The 22,637-nt window shown below is 54.2% G+C and overlaps 1 pseudogene; it reads right to left on the reverse strand.

Moving 5' to 3' along the window:
- Nucleotides 1-279: 279 nt before the first annotated feature.
- On the reverse strand, nt 280-7,726 carry LOC103345326 (golgin subfamily A member 2-like; annotated as a pseudogene).
- Between the last annotated feature and the right edge of the window lie 14,911 nt (nt 7,727-22,637).

Below are 22,637 nucleotides of genomic sequence, written 5' to 3' on the forward strand. Positions count from 1 at the left end.
CCCAAAGAGATGAGCACCCCCTGGTCTTGGCTGTTCTGGGGGCCACACAAACGCTGCCTGCATTGGTCACGGCCTCTGAGGATGGAGCTGGAAATGAGGAGGCCCCAGGAGCCCCTGGGGTCCTCCAGAGAGGCAGCCTAAAGAGGCCTTTCTCTCCCCATCAGGGGTTCTATCTAAGGAGGGAAGGGAACTGGGAAGAAATGGCAGGGGATAGGGTGGCTAGCAGGGGTGGAGTGGCAAGGATTGGGTGGGGGCTCTCCGGGCTGACGGTATCTGGTGTTAGACGATCATGATCTTAATGTCATGCTCGTCAGCCCGGTAGAAGAAGGGGATGCAGGGGTTGGTGCCCAAGCCTGGGTGCTCCCGGGGGTGCTGGATCTCCTGCAGCAGCTTCCTGACCTGCTGCACAGGAGGGTTCTAGGTGGACGAACCCTCCCCAGCCTCTCCTCGTGCAGGCTCCATGGTGTCAGCGAGGCTCACTTCGCCAAGATCTTTGGAAAGAGAGAGGGCCCTGAGCAAGCTGCCAGTGTCTCTGCTGCTGCCTGCCCTCCCTGTCTCCAGGGTGCTCTCCTCACCAGCCTGCGGGTCAGCAGCATCCTGGAGGGCTGGGGACCCAGGAGGGGATGGTCAGCGCAGTCTGTGGCGGCAGCCAGGACTCTGCCCTGCCACTTGCTGCGCTCGCCCACAAGCTGCAGCACCAGTTCCTGCAGCTGCAGGAGTTTGATCTGGAAGGAGAGGTACTCAGTGCCCCTGCCCTCGTCCTCACCCCCTGCCCCAAGAGGCAGCAGGGTCCAGGGCCCCTACCTTCATGTCCTCCTTGTCCTGGGCCAGCTGGCTGATGTACTCCTCCTTCTCCCGGTGCCGCTCCTTCAGCACTGCCCTCTGGTTCTGGTAGAGGGCAATGTACTCTCCTGCAAAGAGGACAGTGGGGCAGCGCTCAGAGGCGGGGCTCACCCTAACCCCCATGCAGCTCCTCCCTACCAGGGCCCTGGGCTCCTGGCTCACTGATGGTGTCCGTCTCTCCAGAGAGCTGGATGCAGCGATGTTCTAGCTCCTCTACCTGCTCTTGCAGCTCCGCTTTCTCCCCCATCACCTGCAGAAAGCGGTGCTGGAGCCACAATGATGGGGTCAGGGCTCAGCAGTCACTGGCCCCACCCCCCACCCTTCCTGGCCCATGGCAGGAGAGAACCCCTCACCTGCAGCTTCTCCATGGCCCCCTGGAGGGCCTGGTGGGTCTCCCCAGACACAGAGTCACCCCAGTCCCAGCGGCTGATGTCTCCTCTGGCTCCCCCTGCGATGGCATGGCAAGGAGAGCCAGGCGCCGGCAGTGAGCCTTCTGCTCCCTCAGCTGCCCACGGAGCTGGGCCTGCTCTTCCTCGGCTCAGGCGAGAGCTGACGTAAAGAACTCCACCTAAGGGCAAGAGATGAATGAGTTCATGTGTGCAGGTGCACCTGCCGTTCCTGGGTGGAATGGTATCTGACCACTGGTGTGAGGTCAAGAGAAATCAAAGGGGGGGGTGGTCTCAAGATATAAGGAGGGATCACAGAGGGAGGCAGGGAAAGGTGGGATGGAGAGGGCACAGGGCACAGCCTGGCTTACCACGGCCTCTTGGCTCTCCAGGTCTTCCGGGACGGGCACTTTGGCCTGGGAAATTTCCTCCTCCTCCTCCTCCTCCTCCCCATCTCCTCCTGAGGGGACAGCCAGAGGGGACCCTGATGATCCAGTGAGTGAAGGAGAAAAGCTCAGGGCTCCCCTCAGTGCCCACCCTCCCTGGGAGACCCAGGGCAGCCACTGCCCAGAGGAGAGGGCTCAGCCGACCTGAGTCTCTCTGAACTCAATGCTGTGCTGCCAAGACCCCTCCTCCCTCCACAGGCTGTGTCCTCTCCCGTGGGAGCCTCACTCACCCTCTCCAGGGAGGGCCAGGAGCTTCAGCTGAGCTTGCAGCTACTGATTTTGCTGGCTGGCAGCTTCCAGGCGCTCCTAAGGGGCCAGGAAGAGTGAGCAAGCACAAAGGTGGCAAGGTCCTCCCACTCAGGGGCCCCACCCCACGCTCACCAGCTCCTCACCTGGGTCTCCTGCATCTCTTGGTGAGCCACCTGGACTTCCACCTTGACCTACACCTCTGCACAATGCAGCCGGTCCATGAGCTGTGTCTGCAGCAGAATCTGCTTGTGCAGTGCCTCCTTCTCAGAGCTCAGCTGTTGGTAGGCAGCCACATGCTGTTGGTAGGCGGCCACATACTGCTGCAGGTGGACCAGATACTGGTCGCACTGTTGGTGCAGACTCTGAGCCTCCTGGCTCTTCAGCTTCATGTGAGGGGAGACAGAAGGGGGGTGGGGGGAGCATGAGGGCAGGTGGTGGCTTGCTAAACGATTCCATTGGTTGCAGGGGAGTGGCACAAAACCCTGTGTCTCCTGCACCCAGACTCACACCTCATCCCCTTCTTTCCTATCACTTTAACTTGAGGCCACACGCGAGAGGGAAGGCATCAGCTGTTAGGGGAACACTCGTGCCTAATACTTTACATGCATAATCTCAGCTCATCCTCAACACCTGTATAAGGAAAAAATGCTAAGTTCCTTTGTCAGGAATCTGAGGCTTAGCAAAGGGTAGCCTTTGTGTAGTGACCAGTGGAGCTGGGTGACACGCCTCTTGTGGGACAATGACGTCCAGACCCGGGAGGAACCCGGGGATTACCAGCCCTAAGAGTCACAGGACAGTTGACATGGAGGTCACCTTTCACTCCAGACTGGAGCGGCCTCCCTCCTGGACCTAGCACTGCCCTCCCCAGAGACTTGTCCCCATGGCCCAGTCCTTCACAGTCGGGCTGAGCATTACCGTTTCCTTCAGCTCCCCCAGCTTCTCCTGCAGCTGGCTGAGTTTCCTGGCCAGCTCGTTCTTGACGTGCTGCTCTTCCTGCAGCAAGAGGGTGAGCCACATGTTGTCACTGCTCTGCACAGAAAGAAGCAATCTGTTGCCACCCAAAGCGGCTGCATCCGGATCCCAGCACCAGGTGCCCACCTCCCATAGTGCCAGGAGGGCTGGAAGCTCAGCCCCTCTCCTCCGACAGACATTTGAGCAGGGTCCTGGCTCACAGGGCACCTGCCTAGGTCATCACCGTCCCCTTTGGTGGGGGGGAATGAAGGCCCAGAGGGAAGTGTTTTGTGCCAGAGGCCTTGCCCAGGGAGACCGAATGCACCAGTCTCACGAAGCCATCCTGCAGCTCGGCCAGCTGCTCCTTGAGCTCCCGGTTCTGCAGGAGCGCACGGCTGATGGTCACGCGGTCGCTCTGCTTGCGCTCCTCGGCCTGGTTGCCCCACAGCTCTGCCTCCCGCTCCAGCTGCAGCAGCCGCTGTTCCTGCTGCTGGTTCAGGCGACTCAGGCCTGCGTTGTCCTGCACCTGGGCCTGCAGCTGTCCTGCCAGGCTCTCCAGCTCCTTCTGCAGCTGCTCAGCCTGCGCCTGCAGCTGCTGTTCCACCTCCGACGGCCCCGCGGGGGAAGCTGGGGACTCTGGGGTGGGAGGCTCAGCTGAGAAAGGAAGCAGCCATCAGGGGCCCTGGCCTCTGGGTTTTCAAAAAGCTCCTGCTTGGTCCTTAGCTCCTCAGGAAAACTGCTTGCCCCCACCCCGGTGCTGGCTTCTTGGCTAACGACTTTCCATATTCAGATGGTCATTACCCTTCCAAGCCATGACACAGAGTGCTTGACCGTGCATGGTGGACAGTGGGTACGCCACCCCTATTTACAGATGAGGTCACCTATGCTCAAAGAGATGACAAGACTCGCCATCCACCGACACAGACCTGCTTCCCTCTGCCACAACACCCCTCGCCGGGGCACCCGACACCCATCCGGCTCCCAGGCCACCTCTGCCCTTGCTCACCCATCTGGCTCTTGAGCTCGGCCAAGGTGGTCTCCAGCTCCCGCACCTGACTCAGGCTGCGCTTCTTCTCCTCCCTCAGCTGCCCAAAGCACAGGGAAAAGAGCCATGAGTGGGGGCCATGGCCTCCCTCTGCACCGACGCTGCCCCTAAAACCCAAACACGCAGCCACCTCTGGCTGCAGGCCACAGCAGGTGCACTTGCTGTGCCCATTTACAGACACCCAGAAAGATCAAGTGAGATGTCCACAGGGGCCTGCCTCACCTGGCAGACATCTGCTGCATCTTCTCCTGCCACATGGCACGCTCTTCCTGCAGGCCCTCTGCGTAGTGGTCCCTGTCTATCCGCAGTCGTCTGCATCTCCAGCAGCTTGGAGAATGGACACAGAAGTTTGGAGGAAGCATCATGGATCCTCACCTGCTCCTGGCCGCCTGGGGCTCTAGTCCTCCTCCCACAGCCCCCCTCCTCCAGCCAAGCCGCACCTGTTGCACATGTTTCTGCAGCTGGGTCCGCTCCTCCATGGTCTGCTGAAGCTGCTGCCTGTCATCAGAGACCCCAGACTCGCTAGAGAACTGAATGAGGAGGACAAGTTTAGATCTGGAGAGCCCCCACAGCCAACGCAGGACTCAGGGTCACAGAGGAGGTAAAGTATTGGCTGGGGCTCCCGGAGGAAGCAAACAGGCTCCTGGGGTAGCCGTACCAAGGGCATGGATGAAACAGTGGTTTGGGGGTGTGTCTGGTACAGTGTGTAGGTGGCTACTAGGCATGCCCACATGCCATAGTGTAGTGTCTGACTCCAGTCATGGCTACAGCAGGGGCTCTCTGTGCAGAATTCTAGCAATTTCGGGAGGATTCTAGGGCAGGACCAGAATAAGGATTCAGAATTTCCATCTCTTGGCTGGGGGCCTCCCTGACAGTCCCTGGGGATGGTGGCCCCCGCGGGCTAGGGCTGGGGCTCCGTGGGCTGCAGCCTCTTACTTGTTGCAGTAGCAGCTCAGACATTTCCAGCTTCTTCTGCAGCTCCTCCGTGCCCAGCTGCAGGGTCTTCTTTTCGGTCATGAGGACTCGAAGCCTCTCTTGGAGCTCAGAGTTCTGCTGCTTCAGGTCCTCATTGTTTTTGTTATGGTGAGAGGTGGCAGCGAGAGGAATGAGCAAACAGAGGACCAATTTGGTGACCAACCCACCTTTTGCTGCACCTCCCAAGAACCTTGGCATTGGAGGGGTTCCCAACAATCAGGTCACTCACGTGGCAGGCCAGAGAGAGGACCTGAGCTGCCTGAGGCCATTGCATGAGCTGGTGGCACAGCTAGGACCAGAGCTCGGCTCTGCACACGTCCCAGCCTGTACAGGCACTTCCCCCTCATGCTCCCCGGCACTCCTCCCCTCATCACCTGTACTAAGGTCCCCCAGACTCCTCCCCGCCACCTTCCCCTTCTTACTTGTTCTTGTATAACTCCAGTTTGAGAGCATCTTGATCTTTGGTCAACCACTTGTTGTGCTGCAAACACAGAAAAGCTATGTCAGGACTTGGCAGGACCAAGATGGAGCTGGGGCGCTGGTCGCAGTGGCTACAGGAACCATGCCACAGCCACACTTGCTCACCCTTACTCTCTGTCAAGGCACTGCCAAGGCCAGGGTCCCATTTTTTCCTAAGAGTTTCATAAGGGCAGAAGAGGAAGGGAAGGAGCTCTGACTTCCATCTGGCTAGTGGAGGCTCAGAGACAGCGGGCAGCACTGCTGTTGCCATTGCTGTTACCAGCGTCACTGTGTAAACCTCTCCCAGTGCTCCACCTGGCACCAGGCTAACAGCCCTGTTTTATTCTCACAGCTACCCTAGGAGGCAGTGACTATGCCCTCCTCTTTGTCGAGTGACACAAGACAGAACAAAATGCAGTGCTTGTCTGAGATCTGAACATCCTGGTCTAATTCTCTGGGCCCATTTTTGCCCCTAGTGATGAGGGCACAGACATGGAGGGAAACCGAGTTTGTGTTTGAATCTTCTGTTCACTTGTTGAATGGATGGGGCAGCATTCACACAGTCTACAACTCAGCAAGAACAGAGGTCAAATGACTCCCAGCCACCGTGTTCTTCTCCCTGGGGTTTATGGCCCCTTTCCCATCCGACACAGCACCCTCCATGGATGCTAAGTGACATGCTCTTCTGTGCCTTCCCTGCCCAAGCACCCCATCCCTTCTCCCAGCACTTGGTCTCCAGTGCTTACTGCACAGCCACCCCCCACTCAAACCCTACTCGGTCCCATGTTCTTTCTCACCAGTGAAAGCTGCATGAAATGGCCTGGACTGCATCTGGGCCACTCCAGGCTGAGGAATGGACCTTTTCACTCACTCCCTGCTTGGGGAAACCAGGCTGCTAGTGGCTGGGCAGGCGGCTGGGCTCACCCTGTCCACCTGCTTCTACTGCGTGGAGACAGCAAAGTCCGCTCCAGCTCTCTGACGCGCTGGCGGGTAGTCTGCAGGTGATTAGCAAGGTTCTCAGACTCTCCTGGAATCACAGGGGTCGAGATAAAGCCCCGAGGCCTCCCACAGAGGCCTGTCAGGTGCCTGGCTGAAGGAGGGGGTCTCAGTCCCACCTGCTTCCTGCCTGGCTGCCTGTTGGGTATGAGCTAGGGCTGACTGTAAATCTGCCTTCTCAGACACAACAATCCCAATGGTTTGAATGTGAACTGTTAGGAGGAAGCCAAACAAGTGCCCAGAGTGAGAGAAAGGACTGTTCTCCTGGGGGATGTGAGGGGACACCACGCCAGTCACTCACCTGGAGTTGTTCTCTTAGTGCCCCCTGTTCCTTGACCAACTTTTGCTGACATTCTTTCTTCTGCTATAGGAAGAGAAAAGAAATCTGCCTTACTGGGGGAGGCACAGATGGCATGGCAAAGGACACACCCTCCAGAATCCCACCATCCTGGATGGGCCTACTGATGAGATCAAACCTCAGGGACCCTGGAGGGGGAGGGGGTGGGGTGCAGATCCAGCAGCCATGCAATGAGCAGACATAGAAATCACATTACTTTGTCCACTTGATCCAGAGTTTCTTGGTTCTGTTGTTTCTGTGGGGAGAGTCCAAGAAAGGAAGGTGACTAAGGATGTCCCCTCTACTCCACTCCCAGAGCAAGAGGGGGTGGGCAGGGGGCCAGGACGGGATTGGCACATTCTCAAACCCTATGGGCACAGGACCTGTCCTGAGGCTCCCAAGGAAAGAGCATGTGGGTCTTTGCTGGTTTTTGCTCACAGCTATGGAACCGTGTCTGAATCGGGATTCTCCTTAGGGGACAGTAAGGTGAGCCTCCAGAAATGGAATGTGAGAAAAGACAGACCTTCCGCTAGGTTCAGATTTACTAGTGTGCCTGTGCCCCCCCAACCCCATGAGTGTGCCTGAGCCCTCGAACCGTGAGGATGTCTGCACCCCCGAGCCATGAGCGTAGCTGCGGACCCCGGCCCCATGAGGGTGCCAGCACCTTCCAACCCAGTGAGGGTGGCTGCACTGCTGATCTCTTAAGGGTGCCTGGGCCCCTCGACTCGTGAGAGTGCCTGCACTCCCCGACTCCATGAGGGTGCCAGGGCTCCTCGAGCTGCGAGGATGCCAGTGCCCGCGACCCTGTGAGTGTGCCTGGGCCCCCAATACTGTGAGGGTGGCTGCAGATACCAATGCCATGAGGGTGCCAGCGACCCCCAACCCTGTGAGGGTGTCCGTGCCCCCTGACCCATGAGGCTGCCAGTGAACCCGACCTGTGAGGGTGCCAGTGACCCCTGACCCGTGAGGTGGCCAGTGCCCCCCGACGCGTGAGGGTGGTGGCGCCCCCTGACTCTGTGTGAGTGCCAATGCCCTCCATCCTGTGAGTATTTCTGAGCCCACCCAACCGGGGGAGGATGTCTACGTGACCTCACAAACACAGTGGCAGTCACGGCTACCCCCAGCCCTCCCCGCCCCAACCACTGTCCACAGGTGGGCCTTCTTCAGTCTTCCCAGGCAGACAAAACTCCAGGAGGCTCCCAAACCGTCTTTCAGAATCCCTCTCAGTGCCCCCTGAGGAGCGTCAGCCAAGGTAGGCACCTGCCACTCTACCTGCCTCAGGACCACGTCTGCCCCACTGCACTAGCCCCACACTGGGGGGTGCCCCTGGGACCTCAGGGCCAGGCCCCTCTGTGGGGAGCAACTTGGACTATACTGTTACTGGAATTAAGACTTATTCTATACATCTGCTCTCCCACAATATGGCGCTGGGAGAGGAGCAAACAGCTTCTACCCAGCTGCCTCTCACCAACTTGACAAGCTGCAGGAGCTGCTCCTGATTGGAGGAGAGCAGCGTGCTCAGCGTGTGGGTAGCAGAGCACGGATTGGTGGAGAGGACTATATAGGAGGAGAGAGACGGTATGGTGGTGTGGGTTGGTTGGAGAGTGCGTTGGAGAGTTCGTGGGGAAGTTCGTTGCTTCGTTCTTTCTCATTTCTCTCTACTCATTCTTGCTTTGGGAGTTCGCTGTTTACTTATTCTTACTTTACTATAGAAAGGACTTGTAAAAAAGGGGAACAACAAGCGTCCGGTCCGGTGTGGCTCCTCCGCGTGCGGAGGAGCAGCAAATGGTGCCGTGACTCGGATATGAAGCCTAGGCAGGGTTTAGTGTCGTTCCTCCATGAAGAGGGGGAGCGACATAATGGTGCCGTGACTTGGATAGGAAACCTAGGAGGGAAGAAACGGGAAGAAGTGGGAAAATACCAGAGAGAGAGACTAGCAAAGAGCCTAGGGAAAAGCCGGACGGAAAAGGTGCCGGAAGAAGCTATTGAAAGCCTAGGCATAGACTCGGATACGGACTGTGGGAAAGAAGTTAGGATTTAAAGTGAAAGCAAGAAGAAACTTAGACTCAGATACGGACTGCAGGTTGAAAGTGAAAGTGAAACCTAGAAGAAACTTAGACTCGGATACGGACTGTGGGGAGAAGCCAGGAGAAATGAGGGGAATATTGTTGGAAGAAAAGTTAGGAAACATACCGGGTAGAGAAAAATGTTAGGGAGGATGAAGCCATGGGGACAAGAGAAACAGAAGTTTAGAAGTAAAATGAGAGAAATAGGAATGCTGGCAGATAGAAGTAAAATAGGAGAGATAGGAATGCCCAGAGATAGAGAAATAGAGAAAAATAAGGCCTCCCCACAACATGGCAATGAGAGAGCTTGGATTCGGTCTGCCTGATTAGTAAGACGATAAGCACCTGTGGGCGGCTGCAGGTCACCGAACACAGGCACGTTATCAACATCAATAAGTCTCCCCACAAGACGGCAATGAGAGGGCTTGGATTCGGTTTGCCTGATAGGGCTTGTAAGCACCTGCAGGCAGTTCTAGCAGAGCAGAGCATGCGCTGCAGGGCACCGAACACAGGCACGCATCAGCGCCTAAAAACCTCCTCACAACATGGCGAAGAGAGGACCCGGATTCGGTTTGCCTGATTGATAGGGCTTGTAAGCACCTGTGGGCAACTCTAGCAAGCAGAGCAGAGTGTGTGCCGCGGGGCACTGAAGACAGGCGCATATCAACGCCAAAAATAAAAAGAAAGGGGGATCTGTGGGGAGCAACTGGGAGCAACTCGGACTAGACTATGTTACTGGAATTAAGACTTATTCTATGCATCTGCTCTCCCACAATATGGCGCTGGGAGAGGAGGAAACAGCTTCTACACAGCTGCCTCCAGTTCAACCAATAAACAGCAGGACCTGCTCCTATTGGAGGAGAGCAGTGTACTCGGCATGTGGGTAGCAGAGTTGGGATTGGTGGAAGAGGACTATAAAGGAGGAGAGAGACAACATGCACCAGGAACATCTAAGGGGAACATCTATCTGAAGGAACACCTGTGCAGCCCCCGAGAGAGCCGGCTGGTGGTGTGCTGCTCCCCTGCGGAAGTGGGGAAAGTGGCAGGGGGAACCGCCCTTCCACGGAGGTGGAAGGGTCGGTAGCCAACCTGGGAAGAACCAGCAGCAAACCCGGGAAGGGCCGAGCAGACAAAAGAACAGCGCAGGGTCCTGTGTTGTTCCTCCACGAAGACGGGGAGCGACATAATGGTGCTGTGACTCGGATGTGAAGCCTAGGCAGGGTTTAGTGTCGTTCCTCCATGAAGAGGGGGAGCGACACCCCTCCCTCTCCCTACTGCAGCTCCAGACTCCCTCTTTCCTATTTCTGTCCTTGCACCAGCTGGCTCTCTTCTCCCTTCCCAGCCAACCTCGGGACTCAAGGCCAATGCCCAGGGCCTCCGTGACTGAGCCTGGGGGTTCTCGGGACAGGATCCGCACCACTGGCAGATGTGGGTGCCCTCTGAGCTGTCAGAGAGGCCAGGGAGCTTGTGGTTGATGGTGTAGGGGCTGGGAACTTGGGTGTTGTTGTGGGACAGCCAGAGGCCTTTGAACTTCCTCCTGGGTGTGCCATGCCCGCCCCAATCTGAGCTGTGCTGCTGGGGACAGAGGGCAGGGGGGTATCCAGCCCCCAGCCTGGGAGTTCCAGCACAGGCCAGGGTGACAGGCCGGGGGTCACCTTGTCCCTTGGGTGTGCAATTGAGCAATGGCTGGGCTGGGGAAGCCTCCAGTTGCTTGATGACCTCAAAGCCAGAGAATCCTCTGCACCCATCAGCCCAGGCGAGGCAGGGACGCGCAGCCTCCTTCCTCCCTCCTGGGCATTGTCACACCTGCTACTGGCTGAAGGTGGGGTTCTCAGCCCCAGATGAAGCCCCGCAGCCAGGGCAGGTCAGCTGCTCTGAGTTCCGCCCGGCCGGGCTGCAGAGTTGGCCCAGGGCCCCACCTGCCACTCTTCACTCTTCGCTGGCCTCTGACTCTCCCTCTTCTGCTTTTCCCCAGCAGGGAAGGCCCAGCCTTGCCTACACGACCTGCAGCCCCCTGACCAGCCGAGGCTCCCCTCTTAGATTTGGGAGTCTGTGGCCGCTGGCATCTGGCTGCCTGCCCACCCAGCCTCCTCAGGGTCCCCTCAGAGGACTCCTGGGCTTTTTGAGCACCCAGAGGGGCCTCCGGCGCCTCCTCCACCCATCCGATTTAGCTCTGCCCTCCTGGTTCAAGCAGTGTTCTTCCTCCTGTCTTTCTCCATCAGGCCTGCTGGCTGCCACGTGGGACTCCCGAGGCTAGTGCTGGCCCTGGCCAGTGGGTCCAAAGGCAGGGCTGTCAGGGAGGAGGGAAGCCTGAGAGGGCCAGGCAATGTCAGGACTGTGGCTGTGCTGCCTGGGTGGTGAGTGAGAGGTGGCGTGAGTGGCAGGGGAGGTCCTCTCCAGCCTCCACCCCGACTTCCCGGAAGCTCTGGTCACCCACTCCAGCTCCTCCTCCCATCTTCCTTCCCCTTCCTGTCCTTGGCCTTTTCCAGAAAGCTCACCCACATGCCCACCTGCTGCTGCTTCCCACCTCCGCCCTGCCCACCAGTGCCGTGGCCTGGCTGCTCTTGCCTTACCACCTGTCTCCCTCCTCTCTCCGCTGTTCTCTCTGCTTTCTCGCCCACTGCCAGACGATCGGGTCAGGCAAGGCCGTCCCGTCCTGAGAGCCCCAGGCCCCCCTTCGACCTCTAACCAGATCCCTCCTCTTCCTCGGAGACCTCCCTTTGCCAGCCTGCCTGGACAGCTATTCTGTGGATTGATGGGGTCCCCTCAGCCCCAAAGCCTCCCCTTCATCTGTGACTTTCTGTTGTGTGGTGAGCTGACACCTCCAGGCATGACCTTGGTGAAAATGTGTACCCCTCTGCGGTCTTGCTCCTGCCCTGTTCTATAAATATCTATAAAAACTCATATATATATACACACACATGCACACATGAGCACACACACACACACACACACGGCAGTGCCCCTGGATTCTCAGTGTAAGGAGACCAGCCTGAAAGAGGCCTCTTCACCCCACTGAACGTTCAGCACAGCACAGATGGTTGTCCACTGCTGGCAGGCCTTGCTGCCCTGTGCAGTGCCCACCCACAGCACAGCAGACCCTGGGCCCTGTGATGATGATGCCCCTGGTCCAGAAGTGACCCTTGCCCAAGATGCCCTTGCCCTGGTGCCCCTGCCTAGCAATGACCCTCATACAGATGCCCTCCTCGCCCATATGCCTTCTCCCATGATGCACCCTGGCCCTAAATGAACCTCACCCAGACTGCCCTTACCCATGATACCCCAGCCCCAGAAGTTACCCTTGCGCTTGCCTGGGTGCCCCCAGCCAGCAGCGCCCCTCACCCAGATGCCCTCCTCACCCAGAAGCCCTTGCCTGAAATTGACATCTTCCAAAGATGACCCTGCCTCAGAAGTGACCCTTGCCCAAAAATGCCCTTGCCTGGAAGCCCCTTCCAGAAATGACCCTCACCCAGATGCCCTTGCCTGAAAATGACCTTGCCCGAAGATGCCCCTGGCCCAGAAATGACCCTAACCCATGATGTCCCTGGCCGGAAGTGACCCCTGCCCAGTGATGCCCTTGCCAATGCCCCCTGCACAGAGATGACCCTCACATTATGATGCCATCCTCGCCCAGATGCCCTCACCCATGATGCCTCCTGATCCAAAGTGAACCTCACCCAGACTGCCCTTACCCATAATGCCCTCCCTCCTCAGGGAACAGTTCCCTGGAGTCTGCCAGACCCAGGGTCCCCCGTGGGTGCTGACGCCAGGCTCCAGCACAGCGCGCTGAGCTGTTTGTGCGGATTCCCGTCTGTTTCGGGGGTAAATCCTGGCACAAAGAGAAAAGCATGGACAGCCGGCATCAGGCGAGGTGAGAGTTGGCAGCGGCCGGCTGCAGTCACTCTTCCATGTGTGTTTCAATGGCTTTGTTTTTTTTCAGTGTTAAAGCATTTGCAAAGAAGATGTTTTAAAACTCAGAACACTATATACTTATATAGTTATGTCTGTTAAAAGAGCTCTGGGGGGCTGGCTCTGTGGCATAGCAGATAAAGCTGCTGCCTGGGACACTTGGCGCAGGTTCGAGTCCTGGCTTCTTCACTTCCAATCCACTCCCTGCTAATGGGCCTGGAAAGCAGCGGAGGATGGCCCAAGTGCTTGGGACTCTGCTCCCACATCAGAGACAGAGGAGAAGCTCCTGACTCCTGGCTTCTGGCTTCATCCTGGCCCAGCACTTTCCATTATAGGCATGGGTGGGGGGAGGGTGTGATCCTCTGGATGTGTAGGAAGATTCTGTACAGAGATAAGAAATCAAGGTCTTTTAACAGGAAGTAGTCTTATTATTTATTCGTAAGGCCCAGGTGGGATTTCTTATCCAAAAGCCTGAGTGCAGGACAAAGAGGGGTATCTTAGCCTCTTTGTTTCCCTTATATGGCTGCAGGAGTACATTTGATTGGATATTCTAATGTTACACGGCTGCCGCAGGTATTGATACAATACTGTGTATGCACACATAGTTACTGATGATGTTTTTTTCCACACACATAATGAGCCGCAGAACTTGAAATGGTTACAGATGAGCAGATAGGGTGGTTGCTGGAGCAGGTTCTTTTCCTCAGCTTAGTATTGAAATAAAAAGCCATGAAACAATATGTGAAGAGGCAGAAACTATTATTTTACAGAAAAGAAGCTTTCATTTGATTGGCAAGCAACAGAAAAAGCGTTGGGCCTGAGAAGAGACCAGTCACAGTGCCAGAGTGGGACACTGGCTTTGAGGCAGTGTCCCATGTTTTTAAGGCATTACTGTTTTTTTTTAAGATGTATTTATTTATTTGAAAGTAAGAGTTACACAGAGAGAGGAGAGACAGAGATAGAGAGGTCTTCCATCCGATGGTTCACTCCCCAATTGGCCACAACAGGCAGAGTAGTGCCCATCTGAAGCCAGGAGCCAGGAGCTTCTTCTGGGTCTCCCACCATATACAGGGGCTGAAGCATGTGGGCCATCTTCTACTGCTTTCCCAGGCCATAGCAGAGCACTGGATTGGAAGTGGAGCAGCCGGGTTGGAGCCGGCGCCCATATGGGATGCAGGCACTTCAGGCCAGGTCCTTAACCCTCTGTGCCACAACACTGGCCCCCACATTAGTTTTTTTTTTTTTTTTCCCATTGGGTCATTCTGTAGGGGTGCTCATTGGGTGGGAGTTTCACAAACTGTATGTTGATTGGCTAGGGTCTCATGGAGATGGGGGGTCCTCCAGGAGATGGCCTGTCTTGCCTTTAGGGGCTCAGCCCCCTGCTCTGCAAGCTCTGGGTGGAAGATTGCAACTAACTTGAAAGGATGGCTTAAAACTGCAAGGATCACACAAGATAGCAGGGATCTCCAGGAGCCAGTCCGACTCTCCCCAGGGGCTGGGGCTCAGCCCCTTCCTCTGTCAGCTCTGAGTGAAAGATTGTACCCACCCTGAAGGTGTGAGTTAAAGCCACAAGGTCACACATGCACCCTAAGAAACTAGTAGTGGGGGAGATGCCAGTTGGTCTGGAAACAAGCTTTCCAGCCACAGGGGGCAGCCTGCTTGTGAAGAACATCCTGCCTATGTCTGAGGGCCCACAGAACCCCAAACTCCACAAGACAGCCTCAGTAGCACGTGCAGTTGAAGCATTCATAAGCAGGCAGATCACAGCCACATTTTACTTGCAGGACAGATTTCTCCCCTTTTCTTCTTCTGACCTTGGGAAGGCTTCTACCACAACTTTAATCATGTCAGTTAGAAACAATTTTAGGCCAGCACCGTGGCTCACTAGGCTAATCCTCCACTTGTGGTGCTGGTACTCTGGGTTCTAGTCCTGGTTGGGGTGCCGGTTCTGTCCCGGTTGCTCTTCTTCCAGTCCAGCTCTCTACTGTGGCCCGGGAAGACAGGGGAGGATGGCCCAAGTGCTTGGGCCCTGCACCCGTATGGGAGACCAGGAGGAAGCACCGGGCTATAGACACCATTTGGGGGGTGAACCAACAGAAGGAAGACCTTTCTGTCTCTCTCTCTAACTCTGCCTGTCCCCCCAAAAAAAGGAAGAAAGAAATAATTTTAATTAAGACAAAGGCCTCTGCCACAGATTAAAGGTTTCTCTCTCTCTCTCTCTCTCTTCCCCTTAGTCTGACTTTCAAATAAATAAACTAAATAAGTAAGTAAAAAGAACTTCATATAAAATAAGTGGTTCATTTGAACAGAAGAGTGATGCATTGTTACAGAAATCTGAGGTGGGAAGACTCCCTTTGTTTAAACAGACACCAGGGACAGTGGAGGATTGAAGCAGTTTATTACACCAGCGGACTCAGCTGGAATCATTTCCTGAGAACTGAGCAACAATCCCAAGTTTCTTACAATATTTGTAGGTTCATCAGCATCACACCCTAGCTGTAACAGCATTGGTGGGTTTAAATTGCAGCCTACGTGACTTAGGACCACACTCCAATGGTCGGTGGGCCTGGTATGTTTGTAAAAGAGATACCAGGGGCAGATATATTAGGACAGATTTATGACTGGAGTTACTGAAGCAGACCTTAGGGCTTCTTCCCTCCCTAGACAAGATCACAGTGAGCAGCTGCTTCCCTAGTTAATTGTGAGCAGCCACTTTTCAAGGTCTGTGTTGGGAGGAGGGGTCTGCTTTTCTTTTTCTCTGGTTGTGGCCATATTTCCTCTACAGCATGTGTCCAGAAGTACTTAATGCCAATGTACTGTACACATAAAGAGGTTTAGAACGGTACAGCTTATATTATGTGCATTTCATCCCTATTAAGAAAATAAAATAGGGGGCTGGCATTGTGGCATAGCAGGTAAAGCCGCAGCCTGTGACACTAGCATCCCATATGGGCACCGGTTTGAGTCTTGGCTGTTCCACTTCTGATCCATATCTCTGCTGAAGCACCTGGGAAAGCAGTAGAAGATGGCCCAACTGCTTGGGCTCCTACCACCCATGTCAGAGACCCAGAAAAAGCTCCTGGCTTCTGGTTTCAGCCTGGCCCAGCTCTGGCCATTGTGGCCATTTGGGGAGTGAATCAGCAGATGGAGACACTAACTCTCTCTCTCTGTTTTCCTCTCTGTAACACTGTCTTTCAGGTAAAATGGAATAAATTTCTAAAATTAAAATGAAAAAATTATATGTATTCTTTTACCAAAATAAAATAAATAAAATGGTAAAATTTTATGTTATGTATATTTTACTACCCCCTCCCCAGTCTTTCTCAGAGCTGGTCCTGAAATAATCCCATATGTGAGGAAAGGAGACCCTTCTCTCCTGAAGTGAGAACTAGCCAAGCTGATCACACTATGGCCACACAGCCCAGCTTTGCCACACACACCTGCATGATCTACCACCCAGAGGGAGTTCTTTCCCACCTAGCCCACTTGTTCTCCCTCCACTCCCCCACTGCCCTATTTCTTATACAACTCAGTCCCCACTCCTCCAAACCACTGTCTGTGACAGGTCTATTTACTGTCTCTGTAATCTTTCCTTTTCAATGATGTCATTTATATTGGATTGCACAGTGTGTAGCCTCCTCAGACTTCTTTCCTTTCTTTAAAAAAATCTACTCATTTATTGAAAGGCAGAGAGAGAGAGAGAGAGAGAGAGAGAGAGAGAGAGAGAATGAATCATCTACTGGTTCCTTCCCCAAATGCTGGCCAGGGCTGGGCCAGTCTGAAGCCAGGAGAGAAGAACTCAATCCAGGTCTCACATGTGAGTGACAGGGCCCAAGGACTTAAGCCATCACCTGCGGATTCCCCAGGTGTGTGTTAGCAGGAAGCTGGAATCAGGAGTGGAGTGGGATTCAGATCCTAGGCACTCTGATACGGGATGGGGGTGCCCAAGTGGCATCGTAGCTGCTATGCCAGACAATGGCTTGATATGTCAGTTCTTGAACTTTGTAATTGTGAGTCTTATGTCGTCTATTCTAGATTTAGAAAACTCGTCAGTCCTTTTCTGGGAAGTTGGTTGGGATTCCACAGAATCTACAGAACAAATTGGAAAGAATTGTCATCTAATAACAATGAGTACACTGCTCCGGGACAAAGAAATGCCCCATTACAGTGTCTTCCAATGCCTCTCCACTATGTTCAAAGGTTTCTGAGTGCACACTTGTACAGACTGTGTGAGGTTTATTCTTAAGGACCCCAGTGTTGGGGTGCTAGTGTAAGTGCTGTTGTTTATTTCAAATTCCAGCCGTTCCTCTGAGACACAGGAAATCACCGACTTTGGTCTGTTGGTTACCTGCTTTGCTTCTTGTTATCCCCCTCCGTTTTGGTCTGTTGGTTACCTGCTTTGCTTCTTGTCACCCCCCTCTGTTTCGGTCTGTTGGTTACCTGCTTTGCTTCTTGTCACCCCCTCTGTTCCGGTCTGTTGGTTACCTGCTTTGCTTCTTGTCACCCCCCTCTGTTTCGGTCTGTTGGTTACCTGCTTTGCTTCTTGTCACCCCCCTCTGTTTCTGTCTGTTGGTTACCTGCTTTGCTTCTTGTCACCCCTCTCTGTTCCGGTCTGTTGGTTACCTGCTTTGCTTCTTGTCACCCCCTCTGTTCCGGTCTGTTGGTTACCTGCTTTGCTTCTTGTCATCCCCCTCTGTTTTGGTCTGTGATCTGTTGCTGTGACTGAATACCTGCGGCTGGTAATTCATAAAGAAGAGAAACTTGGTTTTCACACTTCTGGAGGCCCGGAGGCCCGAGGTACGGGGTGACGTCTGGGGGCTCTGCAGCGTCTGAGCCAGCCGGGCCAGGGGGCCAGGGCACCAGCGAGGGTCTCCGCCTCGCGACCGCCGTGAGCCTCCCCGACGCCCTCAGGAGGCGCCCCCTCTGCGCACCTGCGCACGGCTTTGGGGACTACGTTTCCAACACAGGGACCCCGCGCGGCAAACGCTCAGCCATGGCCCCCCCCCCCCCCCCCCCGGCATCCCTGTCAGGGCTCGCGATGGGGGGTCCGTTCCAGTGTGAATGTCCGGGCTCGCCGGGAGGGGGCGCACTTCCCCGCGACCGTGCAGCGCCCGGCGTGCTGTGCGCGCCTGTGGCCGGCAGGGGGCGTGCGGGGCGCGGCTGTGCGTGGTTGGGGACTCTGAGGGGCACTTTGTCTTCCCGCTGTGGGGAGACTCCGCTGCGGCCTGAGGAAAAGGTGAGGCGGCAGCGGGTCTGTGCTGTCCTTGGGGCGCCGGCCCGGGGCCTGGGGTCTCCTCACAGGCGGAGTCGTCGTGCCCACCCCGACCCTGGCGAGTGGTGTCTGAGGGGCTGAGGCGCCGCGACGCTCCCCTGCCGCCCCTGCCGAGCGCCGGCGCAGGCCCGGGCCCTGGCCTCGGCCTGGGAGACCCGGATGCGGCTCCCGGGCCCTGGCCCCCACCTGGGGAGACCCGGATGCGACTCCCGGGCCCTGGCCCCTGCCCCGGCCTGGGAGACCCAGATGCGGCTCCCGGGCCCTGGCCCCGGCCAGGGGAGCCCCGGATGTGGCCCCTGGGCTCTGGCTTCGGCCTGGGAGACCTGGATGCGGCTCCCGGCCCTGGCCCTGGCCTGGGAGACCCGGATGCGGTTCCCGGGCTCTGGCCCCGACCTGGGGAGCCCCGGATGTGGCCCCTGGGCTCTGGCTTCGGCCTGGGAGCCCCGGATGTGGCCCCTGGGCTCTGGCTTCGGCCTGGGAGACCCGGATGTAGCTCCTGGGCTCTGGCCTCGACCTGGGAGACCCGGATGTAGCTCCCGGGCTCTGGCTTCGGCCTGGCCAGCGCTGGCCGTTGAGGGCATCTGGGGAGTGAAGCAGCGGATGGAAGATCTCTCTCTCCATCTCTCTCTCTCTCTCTCTCTCTCTCTCTCTCTCTCTCTCTCTCTCTCTCTCTCTGTCACTCTTTCTTTCAAACAAATCCTCAGGGGTGCAAAGCCCCGAGGAAAAGTCGATATGTAAGACTTGCTTTTGCCCGAACGAGCTCAGCGAGGCCTGTGAAGGTCGCCGCGCGGCTGAGCGGCTCCTGCTGGTGCTGGCCAGCCGTGTCCGGTCAGCCGTGTCTGGTCAGCCTGCCAGTGACCGGCCTCCCTGTGTCCGCCCTCGGGATCGTGCCGGGAAGTCCCCTGCAGAAAGTCGCCGCCTATTGTTTTCTGTGCCTTTTGAAAAGAAAAGTTCAGTTTGTGGAAGGCCACTGCCCCCAGCCAGGAGTCCCTGTGCCCGGGGTCTCTGCCCGCCGGCGGCTCCGAGCGTCCGTCCAAGCTTTTCCGTACCAGTTCTTCTTTCTTTTTTCAAATTTTGAAAGCGTTAGAGAGAGGGGTCTTCCATCACTGGTTCACTTTCCAGATGGCCACAGTGGCCAGGGCTGTGCCAGGCTGCAGCCCGGATCCGGGACTTCTCCCAGGTCTCCCACGTGGGTGCAGGGACCCAGCACGTGGGCCGTCCTCTGCCACTTTCCCAGGGCGTTAGCAGGGATGTGGGTTGGAAGTGGAGCCACCGGCCCGAGCCAGCACCCACATGGAATGCAGTGGGTAGCTTAATCCTCTGAGGCACATGGCCCCTCTTTCTATTTTAAGAGTGCATTTTGCTTCTGTGTGTTTTTACTGGTAAATTGCGTATTTCCAGTTTAATGCTGTAGGTTTCTGTCATTTGATGTTTAATTTCTTCCATTTTAAAATAAATCATTAATCCTATTTATTTTTACTAATTTTTCACCAACAGTATCTTTTTCAAATATTTATTTATTTGAAAGTCAGAGTTAAAGGCAGACAGAGAGAGAAAGAGATCGAGAGAGAGATCTTCCATCTGCTAGTTCTCTCCTCAAATGGCTGCAATGGTCAGAGCTGGGCTGATCTGAAGCCAGGAGTCAGGAGCTTCTTCCAGGTCTCCCACGTGGAAACAGGAGCCCAAAGACTTGGACCATCTTCCACTGCTTTCCCAGGCACAGTAGTAGGGAGCTGGATTGGAAGTGGAGCAGCTGGTCACCTTTTCCTGCTACACCACAGCACCAGCCCCATCAACAGTATCTTAAGAGTATGTGTCTTATCCCAGTGCCGCTACTTACTAGGCTAATTCTCCACCTGTGGCGCTGGTACTCTGGGTTCTAGTCTTGGTTGGGGTGCCGGTTCTGTCCCAGTTGCTCCTCTTCCAGTCCAGCTCTCTGCTGTGGCCCAGGAAGGCAGTGGAGGATGGCCCAAGTGATTGGCCCCTGCAACCATATGGGTGACCAGGAGGAAGCACCTGGCTCCTGGCTTCAGATTGGCACAGCCCGCCGGCCGTAGCGGCCATTTGGGGGGTGAACCAAGGGAAAGGAAGACCTTTCTCTCTGTCTCTCACTGTTTAACTCTGCCTGTCAAAAAAAAAAAGTATATGTCTTAGCTTATCTTGGTTTTCATTGAGGGAATTGTCATAATTGACACTTTTAAGTGAGCTAGTTAATAAGATGCCTTTGGTAGGACTCAATTGTCATTGATGCTGTTAGAAATTATCTACATACAAACATACACAGCAGGACCTCTTCCAAATTTGGATGATATTGTTCCAAGAAAAATTTCTGAATCATTTTCATTTATTTATCTATTTATTTGAAAGGCAGAGTTACAGAGAGGCAGAAGCAGCTGGAACTTGACTCAATGCCCATATGGGCTTTACCCACTACCCACAGTGCTGGTTCCTTGAATCATTTTTTAAAAGATATTGTTTTTATTTATTTGAGGGTAGAGTTAAAGTCAGAGAGAGGGAGAGACAGAGAAAGGTCTTCCATCTGCTGATTCACTCCCCAAAATGGCCACAATGGCCGCAAGCTAGGCCTATCAGAGGCCGGGAGCCAGGAGCTTCTTCCGGGTCTCCCATGTGGGAACAGGAGCCGAGGACTTGGGCCATCTTGTACTGCTTTCCCAGGCCATAGCAGAGATCCAGATCAGGAAAGGAGCATCCAGGACACGAACCGGCGCCCATATAGGATGCCAACTCTACAGACAGCGGCTTTCCCTGCTACACCACAGCACTGGCCTCTTTGAATCAGTTTTAAAAGCTGGAAGCAGGATGATGGTATTTTTAATGCCAACAATTAATATTGCTTGTTGCCTAAAACCATTTATAAGTACATATACTTTAACCATGTATTAAAATGTTGTTATATTTGAATTAATGGAAGCAGAACTTTGCCATATAGAGATTGTGAGCTGAACAAAGTGCACACAATCATTTTGAGAAAGAGACATGATGACTTCTACCTGCTATGTGTCTGGCCAGGAGTGTTTTATGTCAGTATCACATGTTTCTAATTTATTAATAATTTTCTAAGGTATTATATTCATTTTTCTTAATTTTCAAGAGAGTCAATAAAAGTTGTACATCTCCTCCCTCTCTTATTCCCACTCTTATATTTAACAGGGATCACTTTTCAGTTAAGTTTCAACACTTAAGAATAATTGTGTGTTAATTACAGAGTTCAACCAATAGTACTAGAACAAAAAAAAAATACTAAAATGGATAAAGTATTACATTGCTTATCAACAGTCAGGACAAGAGCTGATCAAGTCACTGTTTCTCATAGTGTCCATTTCACTTCAACAGGTTTCCCCTTTGGTGCTCAGTTAGTTGTCACCAATCAGGGAGAACATATGATATTTGTCCCTTTGGGATTGGCTTAATTCACTCAGCATAATGTTTTCCAGATTCCTCCATCTTGTTGCAAGTGACCTGGTTTCATTGTTTTTGACTGCTGTATAGTATTCTATAGAGTACATGTCCCATAATTTCTTTATCCAGTCTACTGTTGATGGGCATTTGGGTTGGTTCCAGGTCTTAGCTATTGTAAATTGAGCTGCAATAAACATTAATGTGCAGACCACTTTTTTGTTTGCCAATTTAATTTCCTTTGGGTAAATTCCAAGGAGTGGGATGGCTGGGTTGTATGGCAGGGTTATATTCAGGTTTCTGAGGAATCTCCAGACTGACTTCCATAGTGGCTTAACCAGTTTGCATTCCCACCAACAGTTGGTTAGTGTCCCTTTTCCCCCACATCCTCTCCAGCATCTGTTGTTGGTAGTATTCTGAATGTGAGCCATTCTAACTGGGGTGAGGTGAAACCTCATTGTGGTTTTCATTTGCATTTCCTGATTGCTAGTGATCTTGAACATTTTTTCATGTGCCTGTTGGCCATTTGGATTTCCTCGTTTTGAAAAATGTCTATTGAGGTCCTTGGCCCATCTCTTAAGTGGGTTGATTGTTTTGTTGTGGAGTTTCTTGATTTCTTTGTAGATTCTGGTTATCAACCCTTTATCTGTTGCATAGTTCGCAAATATTTTTTCCCATTCTGTTGGTTGCCTCTTCACTTTCCTGACTGTTTCTTTCGAAGTACAGAAACTTCTCAGTTTGATGCCATCCCAAATGTTAATTTTGGCTTTGACTGCCTGTGCTTCTGGGGTATTTTCCAAAAAGTGTTTTTTCAGAGATGAGGTGAAAGAAACATGCTTCTTTGGCTGGAGTAAGTGGCCACCCTCTCCTCTGCTAGCTCTCTGGGCTGGACTCAAAGGAAGTGTGGTCTGAAAGGCTCTCCCTCTGACACAAATGGCATGGGCTGCCACAGAACGCTCTTACCTCGCACTTCAGAGCTGCCATCTCCTCCAGCTTCCGGCTGTGGGGGTTGTGTGTGATGTCTGTGCTTGTTGCTACGCACCCGCAACTTCCACATTGCTTCATAGCATTTTCCTTCTGCAGCATTTCCACCACAAACTTCCTTCCAACTCTCCCTGGGAATGTACTTCCTCTGTTTGTCTTCTACTATTTTCCCTTGATCAAAAATAGCACATCTTTTCCCTATTCATCCATCTTAGAATCTCCCCTATGACACACTGTTCCGTTTGATAAATTAGTTGGAGAAATTCGATTTTACCAGAAAGTTTCATAAGTAATGGAGTATT

The sequence above is a fragment of the Oryctolagus cuniculus genome, chromosome 4 (genome assembly GCF_051225735.1).
Source record: "Oryctolagus cuniculus isolate XC-2025 breed Fujian yellow rabbit chromosome 4, ASM5122573v1, whole genome shotgun sequence".
Taxonomy (NCBI): domain Eukaryota; kingdom Metazoa; phylum Chordata; class Mammalia; order Lagomorpha; family Leporidae; genus Oryctolagus; species Oryctolagus cuniculus.